The sequence below is a fragment of the Haliaeetus albicilla genome, chromosome Z (assembly GCF_947461875.1).
Source record: "Haliaeetus albicilla chromosome Z, bHalAlb1.1, whole genome shotgun sequence".
Taxonomy (NCBI): domain Eukaryota; kingdom Metazoa; phylum Chordata; class Aves; order Accipitriformes; family Accipitridae; genus Haliaeetus; species Haliaeetus albicilla.
Genome location: NC_091516.1, coordinates 55,107,255 through 55,127,749, shown reverse-complemented (window position 1 = coordinate 55,127,749; position 20,495 = coordinate 55,107,255).

Below are 20,495 nucleotides of genomic sequence, written 5' to 3'. Positions count from 1 at the left end.
CTTCAATGAAATTTGTGGACCTGGCATTCTCGCGATTACCATCAAAAGTAAGTAAGTAAAGCATCTCAAAAACCCAGCTTTGTCTCCTGAACCACAGTGCTCCTTACATATATAATGAGGGTGAAATATTTCATAATAAAAGCTGCTAGATCAGCTCAAATGAGGGCGTGACATACTCGAAATTTCTGTCATCTAATGTGTACCAGGAATACAGCAATGTATGGGTATGAAGGGATAAGCAGCTGGCAGCCTGCTCTTGCAGCCTAGGTGAGCCACAGTGCAGCCAATTTAGGTGGTGTGCCTTCACATCCACTAGCCTCCATCGGTGCATTATGGAGCTCTACCTGTACCACCAGTGTTTATAATACACTGTCAGGAGAAAAAAAGTCCCACCCTTTTTTGGTGTCACACCTACCGCTACTAATAAATTAGCTAATCCATCTTTGATTCTGCACTTCTTTAAGAAGACTTAGAATCACCATCTTTTGCCTACACAAAGTAGCCTGAACAATGTAACACCCAGACTGTATTGGTCTGTTTTTCAGGTGAGTTTAGTAATACAATTTTTAAAAAACAAAACAAAACAAAACAAAAATCTGTGCTCAAATGCAGAAAAATCTCCCCCCCACCGCCCCGATGGACTTTGTAACTATGACTGTTAATTTCATGAATGCAAGAGAAAGGTGAGGTTATAACAAACCTACAGCTTGCACAGCATCCTCAATGGATATGGCACACAAAAGCTTATAATCTCTCATTTGCCTTTATGCTTTTCATTATACTCTTAATTTTAGTTGCATTTCGTTTCATACATCAGCCCATTGTCATCATTAGTCTCATTTCAGTGATCTCTACTTGGCAGGGATGTGCACATTGGTCTAAAGTGTTACCTGTTTTATGGATAAATGCAAGCAGACAACAATGGCCAATGTTGTCTCCCAAATTCACAGTCAGAATGCAATTATACTTTAAACAAATCTTTAGATTAAAGAAGGCTTTATCTTGGCCTGGAAGATACTGAAACAGATTTTTAATGTTTAGTTATTGCATTTCTCAACTGACTCTGTGGAGTGGTTTCTTTAATTCCTTATAGATGTTATGAAAAGGCGATAAAAAAAGGAAAAAAAAGTGGCAAACCTGTAAAGGAGAGTTCTACAACCTTGTTCCAAATATTCCTAATCTCACTGACTATTCTGAAGGCTAAAAAAAAAGCTGAACAAATGCCTAATTGATCTACAGATCTTTTTGGAAAAAGTAGAGAAGTTTCTAGCTAATACAACACAGAAGAGTGTATCTGAAAATCGTGTGCCATTAATTAACTCCAAATACTCTGGAAATTCCATCAGGGGAAATGTACTTTGACCAGATCAGTGCAACAGTCCCACCAGAATTCCAGCTACAGAAGAAGGAAAATCACTGCATCTAGTGTGACCTCTAGTGTGAGTAAGACTGTAGTGAAGAATGGTAAGGTATAATGTACTTTCATAGAATGGTTTGGGTGGAAGGGACCTTTAAAGGTCATCTAGTCCAACTCCTGCAATGAGCAGGGATATCTTCAACTAGATCAGGTTGCTCAAAGCCCCGTCCATCCTGACGCTGAATGTTTCCAGGGACAGGGTGTCACAGTTTCCTCGTTGCGACAATCTAGGAGAAATGATGCATCGCCAGGGACTTGCCCTGGGGAGAAAATGGACCAACACAGATACTGTGGATCAAGCGATTTCTCCATTTATTTGCTGCGTAACATTCGGTTATATACCATAACCATGCGCAAGCCATCTACTGATTGGTTAACATGTGCTGTTCATGCACCTAAAGCAATAGTTAGATTGGATAAGGTCTTCTGATCACGCGAATGATTCCTCCTGTCTGTGTCTTGCCTGGTGTCCTGTTTTCCATCACATAGACCTGACTTCATTTTACTTTTTGTGCTTGCTTCATCAAATTTGTAGCAACAGTTGACCTTCGCAGCATTCTTGAAGTCTGCTGCTTGCAGAGGCCTCTGACTCACAGATTGAACAGTCCCATTGTGTCTCTTGTTCTCTCTGTGTCTATTTTTCTAATTATCCCACAACAGGGCAGCTACCACCTCTCTGGGCAACCTCTTCCAGTGTTTCACCAACATCATCATAAAAAATTCCTTCCTTATGCCCAGTCTAAATCTACCCTCTTTCAGTTTAAAACTATTACCCTTGTCCTATCGCAACAAGCCCTGCTAAAAAGTCTGTCCCCATCTTTCTTAGAAGCCCTGTTTAAGTATTGAAAGGCTGCAATAAGGTCTCCCCAGAGCCTTCTCTTCTCCAGGCTGAACAATGCCAATTCTCTCAGCCTGTCCCCATAGGAGAGCTGTTCCATCCCTCTGACCATTTTTGTGGCCCTCCTCTGGACCTGATCCAACAGGTCCATGTCCTTCTTATGTCAGGGACCCCAGAGCTGGATGCAGTACTCCAAGTGGGGTCTCACCAGAGCAGAGCAAAGGGGCAGAATCCCCCACCTCGACCTGCTGGCCACACTTCTTTTGATGCAGCCCAGGATACGGTTGGCTTTCTGGGCTGTGAGTGCACATTGTCGGCTCATGTCCAGTTTTTCATCCACCAGTATCCCCAAGTCCTTCTCTGCAGGGCTGCTCTCAATCCCTTCATCCCCTAGCCAGTATTGATACTGGGGGTTGCCCCAACCCAGGTGCAGGACCTTGCACTTGGCCTTGTTGAATCTCATGAGTTTCACATGGGCCCACTTCTCAACCTTGACCAGGTCCCTCTGGATGGCATCCCTTCCCTCAGGTGTGTCAACTGCACCACTCAGCTTGGTGTTGTCTGCAAACTTGCTGAGCATGCACTCAATCCCACTGTATATGCACTGATGAAGATATTAAACAGTACTGGTCTCCATACAGATCCCTGAGGGACACCATTTGTCACTGATCTCCATCTGGACATTGAGCCGTTGACTACTACCCTCTGCACGCAATCATCCAGCCAGTTCCCTATCCACCAAACAGTCCATCCATCAAATCCATATCTCTCCAGTTTAGAGAGAAGGATGTCATGGGAGACCATGTCAAAGGCCTTACAGAAGTCCAGAGAAATGACATCTGCAGATCTTCCCTAGTCCACTGATACAGTCACTCCATCACAGAAGGCCACTAGGTTGGTCAGGCAAGACTTGCCCTTGGTGAAGCCATGCTGACTGTCTCGAATCACCTCCCTGTGCTCCATGTGCTCCATAGCTTCTAGGAGGATCTGTTCCATGATCTTCCCAGGCACAGAGGTGAGGCTGACAGGTCAGTTGTTCCCAGGGTCCTCCTTTCTACCCTTTTTAAAAATGGGTGCAATGTTTCCCTTTTTCCTGTCACTGGGGACTTCACCTGACTGCCATGACTTTAAGTACCATGGAGACTGGCTTGGCAACTACATCAACCAATTCCCTCAGGACTCTGGGATGCATCTTGTCAGGTTCCATTTTGCTAACCACAGGTTCATTTGTCTACTTCAGACGTTCTTGAAGTGTGGTTTACTTTCTTAACTTGGAGATCAAGAGAGCTGATGACAGTTCAAGAAAAAATGTTCCTCAAAGCTGCTAAAATACTGGGGTTTTGCCATTAAACCAAGCCATGGTCAAAAAATAAACCAAAGAACCTTTACAGAATCTAAGCCAACATAAACTTAGAGGAACTAAGTAGATCTTTAACAAATTTGCAACATCTAGGATTTTTTCCACAGAAGTTCTTAGCTTTAATTTATATAGCTAAAAGCAAGTTTTGTGTATCATATCTAAGTGCCACAGTCTCTTGTTTAAAGGCAGTGAGAAATTATTGGGTTTTTTATTGACATGGAAAAAAGATGCTTAGCTATATTAACTACACCTGAAAAAAACACCTTCTTTGCTCCTTCAAGTTAATCTGTAATCAGGAGATGACTTCCAAAGTACCTCCTTTGTGCCCCAGTCCTTTGCTATCTAGGATAATAAATTTTGCTTTCATATGTCAAAAAGCAGTGCAGAAAAAAACCACAACTGGTATATGTTAATCTAAACTGAGTAATCAAAGGATACATTCATAATGCTGTATCTTCAGAGAGGTAGTCTAAAGAACCAAAGGAAAGAAAACAACTTTTGAGGGCAAGAGGTGCAATCTGAGAAGGAGAAGGGCTCTTTGCCAGGAACCTTGCAAAGGGATGCCTGTCAACAGCTGGCTCTGCCCAGACTCAGGAGGCCAGGATTCACAGAAATCGGCATGAGAAGAAACTGCTCCTCTTCCTTGGCAAACTCCTCATCCAGAGGGCAATAGTCCCTGTATATACATACAGGAGGCTCTATTGTGCTCTGAAGTACAGCGGCAGAAATCTAGAGCCCTCAAGCTTTTAAAGCATTCAGGCCAAACATGCAGTTGGTGTCTGCGAGCAGGCCAGACCATAGCACTGGTATGCCTGCGTGGGCAGTTTTTCCTGGCTGAAGCTGAGATGCTGCTTAAGAGGAAGCCCCACATCTACTTCTCCTGCCTAGCTCAGATGGGTGGGAGATGGTGCTGGCCTCCCAGCCATTAGTACTTAGCTCAGGCGGTCCCTGAACACAGCCCCGCAGTGGGGTATTTACAAGCCCCCCCACCCGAGGCAGAGTGGTGATGTGCCATGCCTTGGTTCGTACCCTGGCAGGCCATACGCAAGGTTTGATATGCACCTGGCTTAAGTGTCTGTCTGCATGTTCTCAGCCCCTTGGTGAGTGCACAGAGCATGAAGTCTCTGTCCAAGAGGGACACGGGCAACTGGGCAGTTACAGGCAAATGCTGGGGAGACTGTGCAACATGGCTGCTGATATGGTGAGTGCTGTGCCCTGGATGCATATTTTGCAGCAAGGGGCGCAGAACTTCCACCTGTCCCAGCAGCAGCAGGGGCCTGTAGGCACCTGGCAAAAAAGGCAGTGGGTTTCAGTCTCTTGCTGCAGAAGAGCCCTAGCTTCTGGAAACACTGGATGCTGCTGCAGGTGGGAATGCAAAGCAGATGGGGTGAGTGAAGAGCAGGATGTCTCTGGTCCTATTCACTATCTTTCCTTTGATCTCAGAAGCACATTTTGACTTGACCACCTGTAAGTCCTGGCTATTGCTTTCTCCTAACAATGTAGGCAGGGCTTAGGAGGGAAACCATGTAATAATATAGCAAAACTATAACAGCAATATATGTGCATATGTCAATCAGACTAATATAAAGTATAAAAACTGGATAACCAATAAAATGAACTTTTTTGTGCAATGGGCTTGGGCTGGCTTCAGCCCACATATTCCTACCCAGTGACTGGGGATGCTTATCTCCAGCCCCCACTGTCTTGAAGGCCTCCCCTGAAATCCCTCCACTTTGTCAATGTCTTTCCTGTATGGAGGGCCCAAAGTGGACACAGTACCCAGGTGAGGTTTGACCTTTGGACTGAGCCCTATTCACACCACCCTGGGTACTGCTGGCCCTTATTGCTGCCTGGGCACAAGGCTGTTCCCTGCTCAGGTCACTGCCCATCAGGGCCCATGGCCCCATCCACGGCATAGTCCCATCACAGCCATGTTGGAGCCTGCCAGGGAGAGGCAGAACAGTTACCCAGACCTTGGGTAAATGCTCACATCCACATTCCCCACCTCTCAGGCTGGATCCTGTGTCTGCAGTGGGGAGTTATTTCTCAGCATTGAAATTAGTAGCTGAAAGAGGGAGAACTACAGCTTATAGAGAAGCAAGCACCTGCCTTTATTTCACAGTTAACCTCACAGTAGAGATGGAGATTCATTCACTCCTTATTGTGAGAGCATGACCTTACACATTTTTGCCTCAGTTTTGCATCAGGACACTCCTTCATACATGACTTACTTCACCGCAGTGCTTGTGGACCTGACATACCTGTCCTGTTTCCATTTCCATGACTGTATCTGCCCCTGAGTCTGGGAGGATTAAGAGCAGAGAGGGTGGTCTATCCAGAAATGCATCTGTCGGTCACTCTGTATCTACCTCTATTTTGTGGTCAGTACACTCTTCTGAACACAGCTCTACAAAGCAAAAGCATGTGCAGTGAAGTGACTTCTCAGAAGTAATAAAACCAGAAGCAAAACCCACCTTAAACCCTATACCAGTTTTCTTCTAGGCCCTGTTCTGATGCCCTGTTCTCTGTAAAGTCTGCTACACTGATGGGAAATGTTTTGAAAAATGACATCTCAGTCAGCATATTTCGGAAGTCAGAGTCTAGACCATCAGGTTTCAGCTTATAGAGTAAACAGTTCTGTATAGAGCTAACTGTGATAATACAAGTGCAAAACAGGACACTAACAGCATTAGCACTGTCAAGTGTTACCAAAACCTATTTTTCTTCATTGCATGTTTGTCCCAGGAGGACATGGCAAAACATAGACTGTGGGATAAGCTGAGTTGAGCGAGCAGTGTTCTGCTTCCAGATCCACCGGAAATGCCCTTGAGCTAAGAACATCGCTCTCAGAGCCTGTGCTTAATGTGCATGTGAAGGGCATATGGTTAACATCTGCTGTGAATTTTATTTTGCAAATCACCAAACTTTTGGGAAGTCTTCCAGCAGGAAAACACTGCCATAGTATCTTGACCACTCAGAAACTCCTCAGCTTTTCACAGATGCAGTAACACATTAAGGAAAAAGAATCAGCAGCCCCAGCCTGTGATGATCCTCTGTCCATCTCCACACCTGTGGAGCTGTCTACGGGCACTAGTGACTCCTCAGCTGAGGGATACAGAAGGCAAGCAATCTCCTTCCCAAATACTTCCATGCAGTTGTTAATAAGGAACTCCACCAGCACTTTCACCTGCACACATAAAACCACTGATTTCAATCCAAGGGGCAGAAAATCCATCAGCCTTTCTGACTCCTGACCCTTTCTTATGTGCAGAAAGCTGCATCCATGTCGATGCTTTTACGGAAAGCTCCTCCACAAGCATTCAAGAGAGGAGACAGCAAGGTACCCCTCAACAGGAATGCTCTGATTGGCCCAGATTGGTGGAGCTGGTTGATAAATTCAGTGTATCTTGTCTTTTACCTCCATCAGCACCTCCAGCAAGAGCAGGTTCTCCTCACTTAATATATTTGGTCCAATGCAGATGGCAAGATTGCTGGAGTCCATCCTGCTTCTTGATGAGTTTTGCTTGATGTGGTGCAGCAGAGACAGCAACCATTGGAGGATGAGAAGATTGGCTCTAGGCAGTTTGTCAGCCACCCTAAGAGAACAAGAACATAATGTAACACCACTCCAGTGGCTGCTACTTCTTTAAAAGAGCATATTTCATTAAACTTGTAGAAATGACATGACTTCTAAAGAGAGGAAAGCATGTGCTTTTTCCATGACTTAGCAGCACTACCTTTCAAAAATCACCACCAACAGCCAGTAGTGGGTTAACTGTAAGGTCCACACTGACATGCTAGCATTACTGAAGCCCATGTCTTTGAGGAGATCAACATTAATAAATCATATGTTGTCAAGAGAAATCACTGCAGGCTTTGCTAAAGCAGATGAAAGCCTGCAATTGCGCTGTGTAGCTTTCAAGGTACTCTAAGCCAGCTTTCAAACGTACTTTTCAGGAAAGAAGCATGGTCGTGGTTGCAAGCTCCTGGTTTCACTCAAGCCATCTCAAAGGTAGACTTGTTGTCCATGCCTGATTGACAGCAGAGGGACTACTTTCACTAAGACAATGCAACTGCTGGCCACTCCTTACAAGAGTCATTTTGTGGACCAATCTCAAGTGCCTTAAGGAAGTGTTCTGACTAAAGAGATGCTTTTCTGTGCCACCTTCCCCCTAAATCCCACTCCACAGCAGCAATAAACAGCTGTCAGAACCAACAGGATTTTACAGGAAACTGTCAATTTGCACGGAAGTCCCAGGCCTCTACTAGTCCCTCCATACTGGTGGCACTACTTGCAAAACTCACTATTTCAGTTCTTCCAATCTCTCCTTCTCGCTAAGGTTCTCCAAAGGTCACATCCAGTCCTTGATAGAGGTAGGCCAACAAGGGTTTCAAGGGCACGTTTCAGAGTAAGTCCTGCAATGCCAAGAGCTTCAGATAAGGCTTTACGCTCCCCCTGATATCACAGGGAACATCCCAGTGACCCTGGGCAGGAGGCAGGATGGTTTCAGCAACCTTCTCTCAGAGCTACCCGTCAACGCTGACAGAGCAGGCAGCTGCCAGGGTATGGACCAAGCAAACTCACATTAGCCTGCTAACAGGACTCCCTGCTCTTCTCTGCCCTCTGTTCTCCACTAAATCTCAGTGTGTCTTCCTGAGGAGAACACTCAGGAAGACCATGAAGTGAGTTTCCCATGGGCATGCCAGAAACCAGGGGCAGAACAAGAGGAACAGAAAAGAAGACAGAAGAAAACCACCAGACTTGGAATTCTAAGTCCGAGAATTGGCTACACTGTGGCTTTAGCATGGGCTCCAAGCTAGGTCAGAGCCAGTCACTGGAGTGGGACCTGCAGCGTAACAGGGAGCTCTTGCAGCCTGAAATCAAAAGAATTCACCTTCTCAATCACTGCCAGCAGGTGCACAGTTTGGCTTTCCCAGTCAACATCCCCTGCTGTGCCTAGGGCCTTCTTCAGCTCCCAGTGTGCTTTCTTGCTGATTGCTAGTCCAAGTATTCCCTCAGCTGATGGCCCCTTCACGTGCAATACATCCAGGAGTTCCTGCAGGAATCATGGGAGAACGGGCACTTTGATGAAGAGAGGCCCTGTGGCATGTAAACCTCTCTTAAGAAACAGAAACAAGTTTGGACAGGGAGGCACACTCTGCTTTCACTGGGATAGGATCTAAATGTTGCTCCAGCGAGATCATGTTGGGAGAAGCCTCATCTTCCACCAGCACAGAAGTCATTTTGTGCTGGGGAACTCCCCTCACCGCCATGAAGACAGTCCTGCTTCCTTCCTGGAGGTTTCTGATGCTGAGAAGCATTCTTTGAAGGATTTCTGTGAGACCACAAAGATTCATGCAAAAGACCAGATCTACTTGTCTTATTCACAGCTCTGGGTTTTCTCCCCTGGAGCTTTCTTCCAACAGAAGTGGTCTGGGCCAGACAAGCCTGGACGTGGCTCCTGACATGTTTAGGCTGCAACCTAACCTGCAAGGTGTGGCTGTCATAAGTGTGTGCTGGGAGGAAAACACCTAAATCACCCATCTCCTGAAGTCCATGGTATCTTTCCTAGGAATGCTGCCTCTCAGGAGAAGCCCAAGGGATGGGTACTCCCTTGCCAGGCTTGCTTGCCTGGATCAGCTGGGACAATGTGTCATTTCCCCACAGGAACTAGAGGCTGGACAAAATGCCCTTCTGCAGCCAGATCCCAACTGCCCTGGCACATCTGCAGCAGTAGAGGTCTGTCATAGAGCAAAGGGACAGCATAGCACCTTCGTTCTCTTTGTGGTTTCACCTGCTGCAAATGAAAACAAAAATCAGTTTTAAAAAAAACAGGTGAGTGCTCTCCTACCCTCTCCTGTGTGCCATGCAGCCTTAAGCAGTACAGCAGGAAAAGCAGGGGGCAAACAGTTAAAACTGCAGCTCAGACTCAATGGCATCTGTGGCTCCTCAAAGGCAGTGTGCCATCACAGACTGTCCCAGATCTCGCCCTGCCCTGATGATGCTCTTCTCCAGGGTGGTCACAGCAGCAGAGGTTGTGTGTACTCAGCAAAACAAGTTCAGCTGCTGCTGCCAAGGTGGTTTCCTTGCTCTTGCCAGAAACGTCCTTACTTGGGTTGCCAGACTTCTGTTGCAACACTCCTGGGAGAAGTAAGCACAGCTCCTTCTGCTGAGGAACATGGACATACATGGCTCTGACGACCAGAGCAGAGGGAGACACCACATGTAGGTCCCAGCACTGTCCTCCCTGCCGCCGAGCACAAGGGAGAGAGGTTGTTTGGATGGCAGGGACCCTCTGAGGGCTCAGCTCTCTCACTCTGCTGTGTGCTGAGGGCTGTGACTTGCTCTGCATGAAAGGCAACATGCAGCATGAGTTCAACTGAAGGGGAGGAAAGATGGCTGTTCCTCAGGTCCTTTTTTAACCTCTCCTGGCAGAGCCCACTTTCACTGCCCGAGGGGACCAGCAGTGGACACTGTGTGGTGTCAGCCTGCAAGAAGCTTGTGAGGGTTACAGAGCAGCCCCTCAGCACAAAGGGCCACCTGCCAGCTGCCTTGGCCAGGTGGGAACCTGCCAGAGGCAGGGAGGGAGGGAGCATAGAGCCTTCCTGTGGCCAGCCAGAAGTCCCGCCCCCTGTCACGTGCTCTGTTGTGATTGACTGCCAGGACCAGCCTCCCCTTCCAATCTACCCAGTGGTACATCAGAACAGGAAGTCCCTCCCCTCTGTGCACAGGAGCCTCCATTTTGTTTCAGCCACCATTTTATGGCAGGGAGCTGCTACTGTCTTGCCCTGTGATTGGCTGGTTGCTCTTCCACCCATGTGTCCTTTGGCCTCCCTCTGATTGGCTCCCTGCTTCCGGTGGAACAGGAGGTGCTCAGCTATGGGTCTACAGGAGTGGATACATAAAGGAGTGTATGACTATGTATAAATAAATATTTTATTTACTTATACATAGATACACTAGTTTTTATATATATAATATACCTACATTTATATACTTGTATATTGAATATGTATATATGTACATGCATTTATAAAGATACAGAAATTGAATACACTTATACCTGTAAAAGCATAGGTATGAAGTAGCTAAACATCTTTTACTAACACCTAAAGGAACAAATAATAAAGTTTTAATGTCAACAAAAAGTAATAAAATAAAAGGCAGGTTCGCCCTCCCCACGCACAGGTGCTGTGGGGCTGCAGAAGAAGCACCAACACGTCAGGGGACACCAGGAGAGGGAGCATGGACTCCTCCAAGGAGCTGACCAAGGGGGGCCCTCTGGATCAGTAGGAGCACTGCTGTGTTGCAGAGCTTTTCCACTCAGACCATGATTATTTTGGGGCACAGAGGAGTGGCAGGTGGGACCGTGGTGATAACGGGGCTGGTGGGGCTTCTTCTGGGGCCTTGGCTTACGAGCCAGCAAAGCAGTAAAAATGGTTACAGCAAAGTACTAATGAGGAAAGGTAAATGAATTTTACATCACTTCAAGCATCAGGGTGGCAAGGGGACAAAAGGGCCCTTAAGTGCAGACTGGCCCACATGGTGAATGTCTCACATCGGGGCAAAAGGTGACCCCAGGAGGGCATCACCCTCCTGTCCAAGGGGAAAAAGGGTTGGAGGATCTTTTAAGCCAAACAACAGTCTTAGATATGCCAAGAGCAGTTTCCTCCTTTTACACAGTGAACATTATTATGGTGGTAGGGATGTCAGAAAGGTATTTGGAATAAGAAAGCTTTGTGGGCTTTGTCATACACTCTATAACTTTGGCCACAGCTGTAAATATTATTGCTGGCTCTGCGGGGACAAGGGGAAGGTGCTCTGGCTGTAGGTCTGGGGAGTTTTTACAAAAAGGCACAAGGCCCTGGCTATTAAAAACCAAACCAATTGTTTGGCTATGATTTTCAGTGAGACATTGTTGTGGTTTGACCCCAGCCAGCAACTAAGCACCACGCAGCCACTCAATCACTCCCCCCACACCCAGTGGGATGTAGGAGAGAATCAGAAAAAAAGTAAAACTCATGGGCTGACATAAGAACAATTCAATAGAACAGAAAGGAAGAAAATAATAATGCTAATAATAACAATAATAAAATGACAGTAATAATAAGAAAAGAGTTGGAATATACAAAACAAGTGATGCACAATGCAATTGCTCAGTACCTGCTAACTGAAGCCCAGTTAGTTCCCAAGCAGCGATCCCTCCCAGCCCCCCCCCCCAGTTTATATACTAGACATGACACCACATGGTAAGGAATATGCTGTTGTCCAGTTTGGGTCAGCTGTCCTGGCTGTGTCCCCTCCCAACTTCTTGTGCCCCTCCAGCCTTCTTGCTAGCTGGCCATGAGAAGCTGAAAAATCCTTGACTTTTAGTACAAACATTACTTAGCAACAACTGAAAACATCCTTGTGTTATCAACATTCTTCTCATACTGAACCCAAAACGTAACACTCTACCAGCTACTAGGAAGAAAGTTAACTCTATCCCAGCCGAAACTAGGACAGACATGTAAGGTCTGTAAAAAACCATCATGAATGTAAAGGCTGGAAGTGTGCAATGTGCTGGAAACAAATCTGTAATGTAAACAAGCACCAGGTATCAAAAATCATAGAATCATAGAATCATTTAGGTTGGAAAAGACATTTAAGATCATCAAGTCCAACCATAAATCATGCCTGTGATCAAAAATCCAGGAGCAGGGCAGGGTTATGTTGTCTATGACATGGAACATATGCAGGAAACTAGGACACATTTCCCAAACTAGATTTTTACAGGGAGATAGCCCTGGATGACCCTTCAGCTGAAGAAGGGGCAGAAAAGAAAATTGAAAGAAAACGGGAGTTTAAAGGTGACATACCTTGTGCACTTTTTTCAGTTGTTATTGACACAGAGTTCAGGGCTACACTTTCCTAGCGCACAATACCAAAGGCTTTGATGGCTACTTTATTGTCAGTCAGTTTCTGAAAGAAAAAATGGATGTGCTGTTAATCACCCAAGCTGGTAAACTCATGTGTATACATGTACCTAGCTTGCATATATGTTTCATAGAGTCTTTAAATTTTTTACCCACAAAACAAAGCAGTCTCCGCAACACTTTGGGTATTGAAAGCTGCAATGGTTATTTATCCCATTTTTTCAAAACTGCTGAAAAAGACCACCTAAAGAGAACATATTTTAACACATTGATGAGCACATGAGCAGGTTACAGTGACAAAATGGGATGGTGAGCTTGCAGAGTGCTCAGTCAGGACTAAACTGCCTACACTGTTGGTCCCCAGAGATGCGCTTTTTGGCAGCAGTATAAATGCCATTTGTCTGTATTACAGAGCAGCCCCTGATGAAAGGCTATATTGCTGTTGTTTTACTAGCCTCTATCCCTTCATCAACAAAACAAAGCAATGCCTGCTTGGGCACACCAAAGTTATTTTTGAGAATGTTAACACAAGCTACAGAATATACCTCCACCACCCGCTCCATACAATGCAGGGGTGCCTTGAAAACCAGGGACACCACTGCCAGCCTTGGCTTTATAATAATCCTGAGCCTGGGCTCTATAATAATTTGACATGGATGGGTCAAAACCTTTCTTAGATCTTTCCTTCATTCTAGACTCCTTGATGTGGTCTCCCTTTTCAAGCAGAGGCACAGATTCTTTAATTGCAAACATGCCCCCATATAGGGTTTTCCAAACCCTCACAGGGTTTGAAGGGTTCACGTCCACATGTTGGGCTCTAATCACTCTGCAGAAGTTATGACTGTAGTTCTTTATAAATGCTGACAACACATCAATGCAGCAAAAAGTGTTGCGTGCTGTAAAATATCTCCACTCTATTGGTTTAGAGCGCCCTGTTAAAACGCTCTGTGATAGAAGTTTTACTTCATTATTTGCCAAAAAAAAAATTGGTGAACAGTACACTGTTTTAACAGCTTATTTAAAGGTTGGTTTAAAAATTCTTGTGTTGAGTTTGTAATTTCTCAGCCTAGCGCTCCCTGATAAAAATTCTTGTAAAAGCCCCGGCTATTTCAGAACCTGTTTTGCCTTGTAGACCAATGGCCCAAGCATGCTTGGGTAATATGTCTGTCACCATTAGGTTGCAGTGCTGTAGCATTTGGAAGACTGTTGCATGTCCACCAAGTCTGCCTGCCACTGTGCATCCACTTCTGTTACAACCACCTTAGTTCTTTTAAAGTGTTTTCTTGCTGCCTTGTGTAAGCTGTAAGAGTCCTGGTTTGCAAGCCAGCCTTCTCTTCAAATGGGCAATTCACCTTTTAGCAGCTTCAAAAAGGTCATTTATACCTCCATAGCTTCCCAGCTCCTTAGGAGCATTACAAATGTCTTAACAGAAGTGGAGGTGTAGACAAATCTACTGACACAGCACTACTAAACATGTACAAAATATACTACTAGACTATTAATTTAACACAAATACAGAGAACATTTATTAACAGGGTGTGAGGTGTGCTGGTTGCCAGTCAGGGTTCTCCAGGCTTTTTCCTTTTTTGCCACTGAACACCACTGTCACTTCCATACCTGTTCTTTTTCTTTGGCTGCTACTGTCTTGGACGGGAGCACCAGCAGGTCACAGCACACTTCTGGGTTCTCCATGATCAGACTGCCAGCCAGAGTTTTTTTAAATGTTCAGTAGGGTCATTGACCTTATAGACTGTAGAGGAAACACATATAGTACCAGCCTGCGCCCTGTCAGGGTCTTACAGGTTGCTGTAAGATCCACCAGAACCACTGGCAAAGGGAGCTCCCTGCCATCATCTGCCCTCTCTGTGCCACACCTTGAAATGTAATTTGTGGTTCACAGACCCACCAGCTGGTTCTCTGGGTTGGCGTGAGCTTTTTTGGGAATCCCGTAGGATCCTACCAGCCAATCACGGTAGATCAGAAGAGGGGAGGGACTTCTGGGACAAAGTCTGCCTGCTGTATGGTCCTTCCATTGCTCCCAGTAGTGCCTGCAGGGGAGAAGGCATTCCCCCCCAAGCAAACCAGGCAGGATCTCCAACCTCCCATCAGGTCAATTACAGCATACAAAACAGCATTTGCCATTTACTAGGGGTGAATTAAAAGGGCAATACTTGAACATTTAATCAGTATTTATGTTTTCATTTCCAATCTCGTTACAGCTGGCACTGCAGACAGACCATGTGGAAGGGTTCCAGGCAGGTCCCACACTCCTTCTGCACAGTCTTGCCAGAATCATGGGTACAGCCACCAGCTGCAAGAGGAGGGGCACAGCTGAGCATCTCCTCCAACTGGCTATCCAGGGCTGCCAGGCTATTTCCCAGGTAAAGACACAGTGTAGGAAGCACTCCATTCCCCTGGGCATGCATGGCCTTAGCTTTTGGCTCCTCAACAAATGGCCACCCCCACCAGCTGTGGCAGAGCAGGGTCCCCAAGCCCCTGCTTGCCACAGCACAGGGGCAGCTTGTTGCTTACTCAAGAGCAAACAAGAGTGATATTTAAGGCTGAGCAGCCTTAAGTCTCCCATGGCTGCAGAACACACTTTTTCATTTGTGCGTAAGTGCTGTGCCCGAACATCATCACAGCAAGGGCTGTCTGCTCCCCAAGGGAAGGTGAGCTGGGAGCCGAGGTGGACCCCAGCACAGACAGTGCGTCACCAATGGGGCACAGCTGGGTGTTGGTAACAGGGTCCATCACCAGTCCCAGAGAAAGCAAGTGATAAACCAGGTCCAGAATCCATCTGGGGAGTGCAGTCAGAGGAGATGGGGCTGGAGATGGGACTGGAGACAAGCTGCAACATCCAGACAAGGGGGCCATGGAGGAGACAAGATGCCTACAGCATAGGTCCGAGCTGCCTCCAGGAGACAGGGCTGGGGACTGAAGGCCCATGCCTGAGCTGAAATGGGGCTCACACAGGTAGGGTGAGGGATCGGGGGGGGGGGAGTGAAGGCCCCAGGTAAGGCTGCTCAGGCACCTGAGCTGCGTTTTGTGCAGCCTCCCTTCTCAGCAAGGGATGTCATCATGCCTTGCAGAGATCTAGGTTTAAAGTTGGCTTGCTGGGGGTTGTAAGGAGTCACAGATCCTGTAGCCAGGCAAAGTATAGCTGTGTGCTCCGGCTTGCTTTATGAAAAAAAAAAAAAAAGAAAAAAAATCCAATCCCCAAAATTGAATAATCCAGCCTCCCATTCATCACAGTTAAGCTAACACACTCGTTCAGACGAGAAACAGCTGCTTGCTGAGAATTTTATTCCATTACAATACTGCCACCTCTTGTTCATCTGCAGGTTTTATTTTGCCCAGCTCCAGCCTGTGGTGTGGATCCACAACCAGCGCAAAGGCATTAAGCCCCCACTTTGTCTGTTAAACTGAAACCTTACAAGGAATAGCAACTGAGTGGTTACATCATGTACTTCCACAGAAGTTACAAACAGGTAGAAAGCCTGAAAACATCCACAGACATGTTACTTCAGTGTGGACTGGTACGTAACTGTTTTGTCTGGTAACTGATAGAATGAAGTACTGAAAGAAGGCAGGGCGGGGGAGGAAGCCAATAACAAAACCCAGAACCCAAGCAGCAGCAAAACCCACCACAGCAGAAAACATCATAGGATTTTTCCAGGGAGTACTGTGTCCATGCAATGGTATCTTCAAACTCGCTGACTTCTCCTGATGTGAATCTCCATTGTCCTCTCAGTACGTGCTCCATTTTCTACCCCAGAGGTTGCCACCCAAAGGCATACATTTTCCTGATGCTGCTTAATGAAGAGCGGCGCCTGTTTTGCTTCCACCAGGGACACCAAGTCTGTGAATTGTGTGGAAACCTTCTGCAGAAGACTTGGCTGCAGATGAGCAATGTAAGTTGATCATCTTTGTCTTTGAGTTTCTGACTAGGTGGTTTCTGGGAAGAGGTTCAGCATGCCCTGAAAGCAAGTGGACCAGAAGACGGTGGATCATACTCTGTGCTAGAAGGAACATGGGGAAAGCTCACAGATGGCAAGGAGAAGAGACAAACAGCACAATCCATCTGGGCCCCTTTGTCCTGCAGCTTGCCATTCAACTAGCTCGCTTGGCTGGGGTTAGACTAGTGACAGAGATGGGGTTTCTGCATGGGTTCCCTGATTTCTAGCACTATATTTCATTTTTATGTCTTTCAGGAGGATTTAGAGGTCAGTTATAAATAATACCAACTTGTGATTTAACACGTCTTTGCTATGGTTTTTCATGATGTCTCTGTGTTGCAGTCTTGGTGTGTACAGTAGTTGAGAAGGGGTGTAATATATTTAGCCAGACCCAGGTGCTCGGAGCTGCCAGAAGCCCCAGAAGCTGACAAGGAGCCCAGGCCTATAGCAGTGATCCCCTAGGCAGTGGAGGCAGCAGAAGCTGCTTGTCAACCCACTGCACAGAAAGAAGGGACCTGCCAGCCAGTCTGTCAGGAGCAGTTTTCTCTTCACATCTCTTTCCAGCTGGAACATCCAGTCAAAAAGAAAATTATGATCTTGAAATGGAGTTGCCAGCAGGCAAGCAGATTTACCATTGTTGAATCCTAATGGGCTGACACTTGAGTCAATGGGGTTTTTTGACTTCATACTCAATAAACACATTATTTCTGAACGATAGGATTGAGTCCAAACTTTCCTGCAGCCCCCTCTGCTGTCTAAACCCAAGAAAAACCCTTAAAAGCTGCGGTGCTTGTTTTGAGTGCTCAGTTAAGTTGTGTGTGGGGCCCACCCTGGCAGCGGTAGTATGCCCCCTGGCCCCCCTACTGATGTCGACTAAGACAGCCTCACTTTCTATTCTCATAGGTGCCCCAATCCAGCCACAGGGCTCCATTAGCTTTTCTGCAGACTCTAGAGTCAGCAGAGGCACAGGATAGTCCAAGAGAGGTTTATTCCTGCACAAGTCTTTCCATGACAGGTCAGAACCATGGCAATAGGCATTTGGTCTCTCCACAAGCTGCTCTGGGAGGCTGTCCCCCTTTCTGCTATCTGCAAGACTGTCCTTCTGTTTCATCCAGCAATCTGTTGAGGCATGTGTCCTTGATGTTGATCTCGTGACTGACCTTGTACTCTGGATCAATGCCCACAGAGAACTGGGTAGGAGCTGCTCTGCTCCTTCTCTCTTCCTTTTAAGTGGGTAAAAAAGTGATACCTGCAGAACCCAGACCCTTTGAAAAGAAGATGTGATGCTGAGATTGCTACAAGGCCACATTCAGTTCCTCTTGAGCTGCATGGTCCTCAGCTGTGTGATAGGAGCCAACTCTCCTACTTGGGCCAAGAGAGGCTGTCCTGGTGCATGGGGCTGTTCCTCCCCAGAGGCATTTCCCTGTGTTGAACTGCATGGTTCACTTTGGACCATTGTCCAGGTCATTAATAGTATGCTGAACGGTACTGACACCAGTTTTGCCCCTGGGGTATACCACTGACAACTGGTCTCCAGCTGTCCATCTCCCACAGCACCTGTCAGGCACTGGGGTGCATCCTGGAGGGGCTGCTGGGAGCTGGGACCATTAGGGGCTGCCCGCAGGGTGGCAGGGCAGAGCCTCACAGCCAGACCCGTCCCAAGCCCCAGAGAGGGAGCGGGGCAGGCCAGGGGGCATCAGATACCTCCCCAGGGATGGGGATGGGCCAAGGCCAGGCTGGTATATCAGCCCATGGGGCCCATGGCTGAGCAGGACACTGCTGTGGGGAGCTGGAGACCAGCATCCTGTGGCATCAGTGGGGCATGGGCTGAGAGCCTCAGGTAGGGCTGAAATGGGGTCCTGGGCAATGGGCAGGATGGGAGAAGACATGGGAGGGCAGGAATGGCCCTTGAGACCCATGGTTGCCCTTGGGGACATTACAACCTCCTGTTCAAAGGACACTGGAGACCCCCAGGGGCATAGGCACTCCCCTGCTTCTAAAACACTGTGACAGAGTGTCTACAGCCCTCAAAAGGAAAGGTGAAATCAAAAGATCTTTTAAACGAAAAATGCTGTCATCTCATGTTATTGATTTTAGGAGTGAATAATATGCAAAAGCCAACTCTATCCTGACTGTTACAGCACAGGTTTCCCTCCTCACCTGCTTTTTTAATCTGTACAATAGGAATAACTGTAATGTAATCTAAGTGGCCGTGAGCATAATCAGTGTGGTAAGAGCCCTCAGGCTGGTGCACACAATCTCTCAGAGAGTATTCTCATAATAACAGTGTAATGCAAGTGAACCATAAATCCCAGTTGCCTTAAGTTAGGTTTTGGAGTTATGGTTTTGATCTTTATTTAAACCATGTTTATAATTTTAAGCACTACGATCAGGCAAAGCAAGAACTATAAAATTAACACACAAGCTGTATCATTCTTGACATATTTTAGTCCAGTATTTCATGTTTCAGTCCAATTTTGTGTAAATAAACCTTCAGTAAAAATGTTATGTGTTGAGACAATCTACATGGGACTCAGTTCACTGAGATGGCTGTGGTACCTGGGGCTGGACTCAGTGCTGAGGGGATCAGCGAACAGCCAGCCGACATGCTCCATGCCTGAAAGCATCCAGCACCTAAATGTAAATGCTTTTTATTGCGTGGGGGGGGAACCAAACCCAGATGCTACAAAAATTATTTAATTCCACAAGAAATCAAGAGTAAATGCCTCTACAGTGTCTCTGGGAAATACCGTGAAGACATCTGCAAGCACAGTTGCCCATTTACAAAACCTAACACACACCTCCAGCCCTGAGAATGCACTGTCACACCTCTCTCTCCTGCAGGCCAGCACCTACCTATGGGCACAAAAACTGCAGTCACAGCTGGTCACCACCTCTGCCTGGAAAATCCCACTGCTCCATCCCTGCTCACTTCATATCCTTTTCTCTTTGTAAAGTCCTCCCTGAATAGTGTTCCCATGTTCCCATCATTTGCTGCACGACTCCTGCCCTACTTTAACACTCCCCTCCTGCCCCCCTGCAACACACAGAGCCCCCCCCAGATCAGTACTACCATGCCCGTGCACCACATCCCCCAGCCCTGTGCCCCCATCTGCTCCACCAGCCTTCACACTCTGTCTGGACGTTTCCAGCTGCCATTTATTTTCTCTTCCTCTGGGCTAAGAAGAGCTCATCCCTGTCCTGGAATATAATAACAATAACAATAATAGTAATAACAATGACAACAACATCAACAACAAACAGCAATAATAGTAATAATAATAGTAATAATGATAGTAAAACAAACAGTGGCATGTCTCTTTCTGCAATCAGTTTTTCTGTACCTGTTTCAGCCAGGCTTGCTCATGTGCCCTTACCCTTCAGGAATAAAGCAAGTGCCTTACAGAAATCTCTTTTTTCTCACAAGTGTCTGGATTTCTCACCTAAATTTGCTCCTTTCAGCATCAAATATGAAAACCTGTTTGGAGGAGTGCTTTTCCCACATGCCTGCCTTGGCCCATGCAGCCCCTCATCTCCCTGCTGATCGAAATCAGAGCTGATTCTGGCACGGACACCCACAGATGGATTGTGATCCAGGGAGAGGCAGGAAGTTCCTTCAGTGGTCCCTCTTTTATGGGAATAAAACGCAAAGCAGCAAAGATGATCCTGCCCACGGTGGTTGCCCCCCTGCACTGCCTTCCCAGCCCAGTCCCTGCAGCTGGGATGAACCCTGCCCTCTCCCAAGGGAAAACCTGAGGTCTGAAGTGCCTGTGCTCATCACGGTCCCTCTGGGCGCTGGTGGGGCAGGGAGCAGCCATTGGCCAAGCCAGTGCCAGAAGACATGAACCTCATTTTCCAGCCCTGTCCTGACCTGGCTGACAGCCTGGCGAAAGCACGCAGTAATGCAGGTGGTTGCAGTAATTTTGGAGTAGCCCTCAGCCTCTCCGTCTGAGTGCTAGGGATTCCCGTGTGTGAAATGAAAACATCTTCCAAAACACGTCGTCAGAA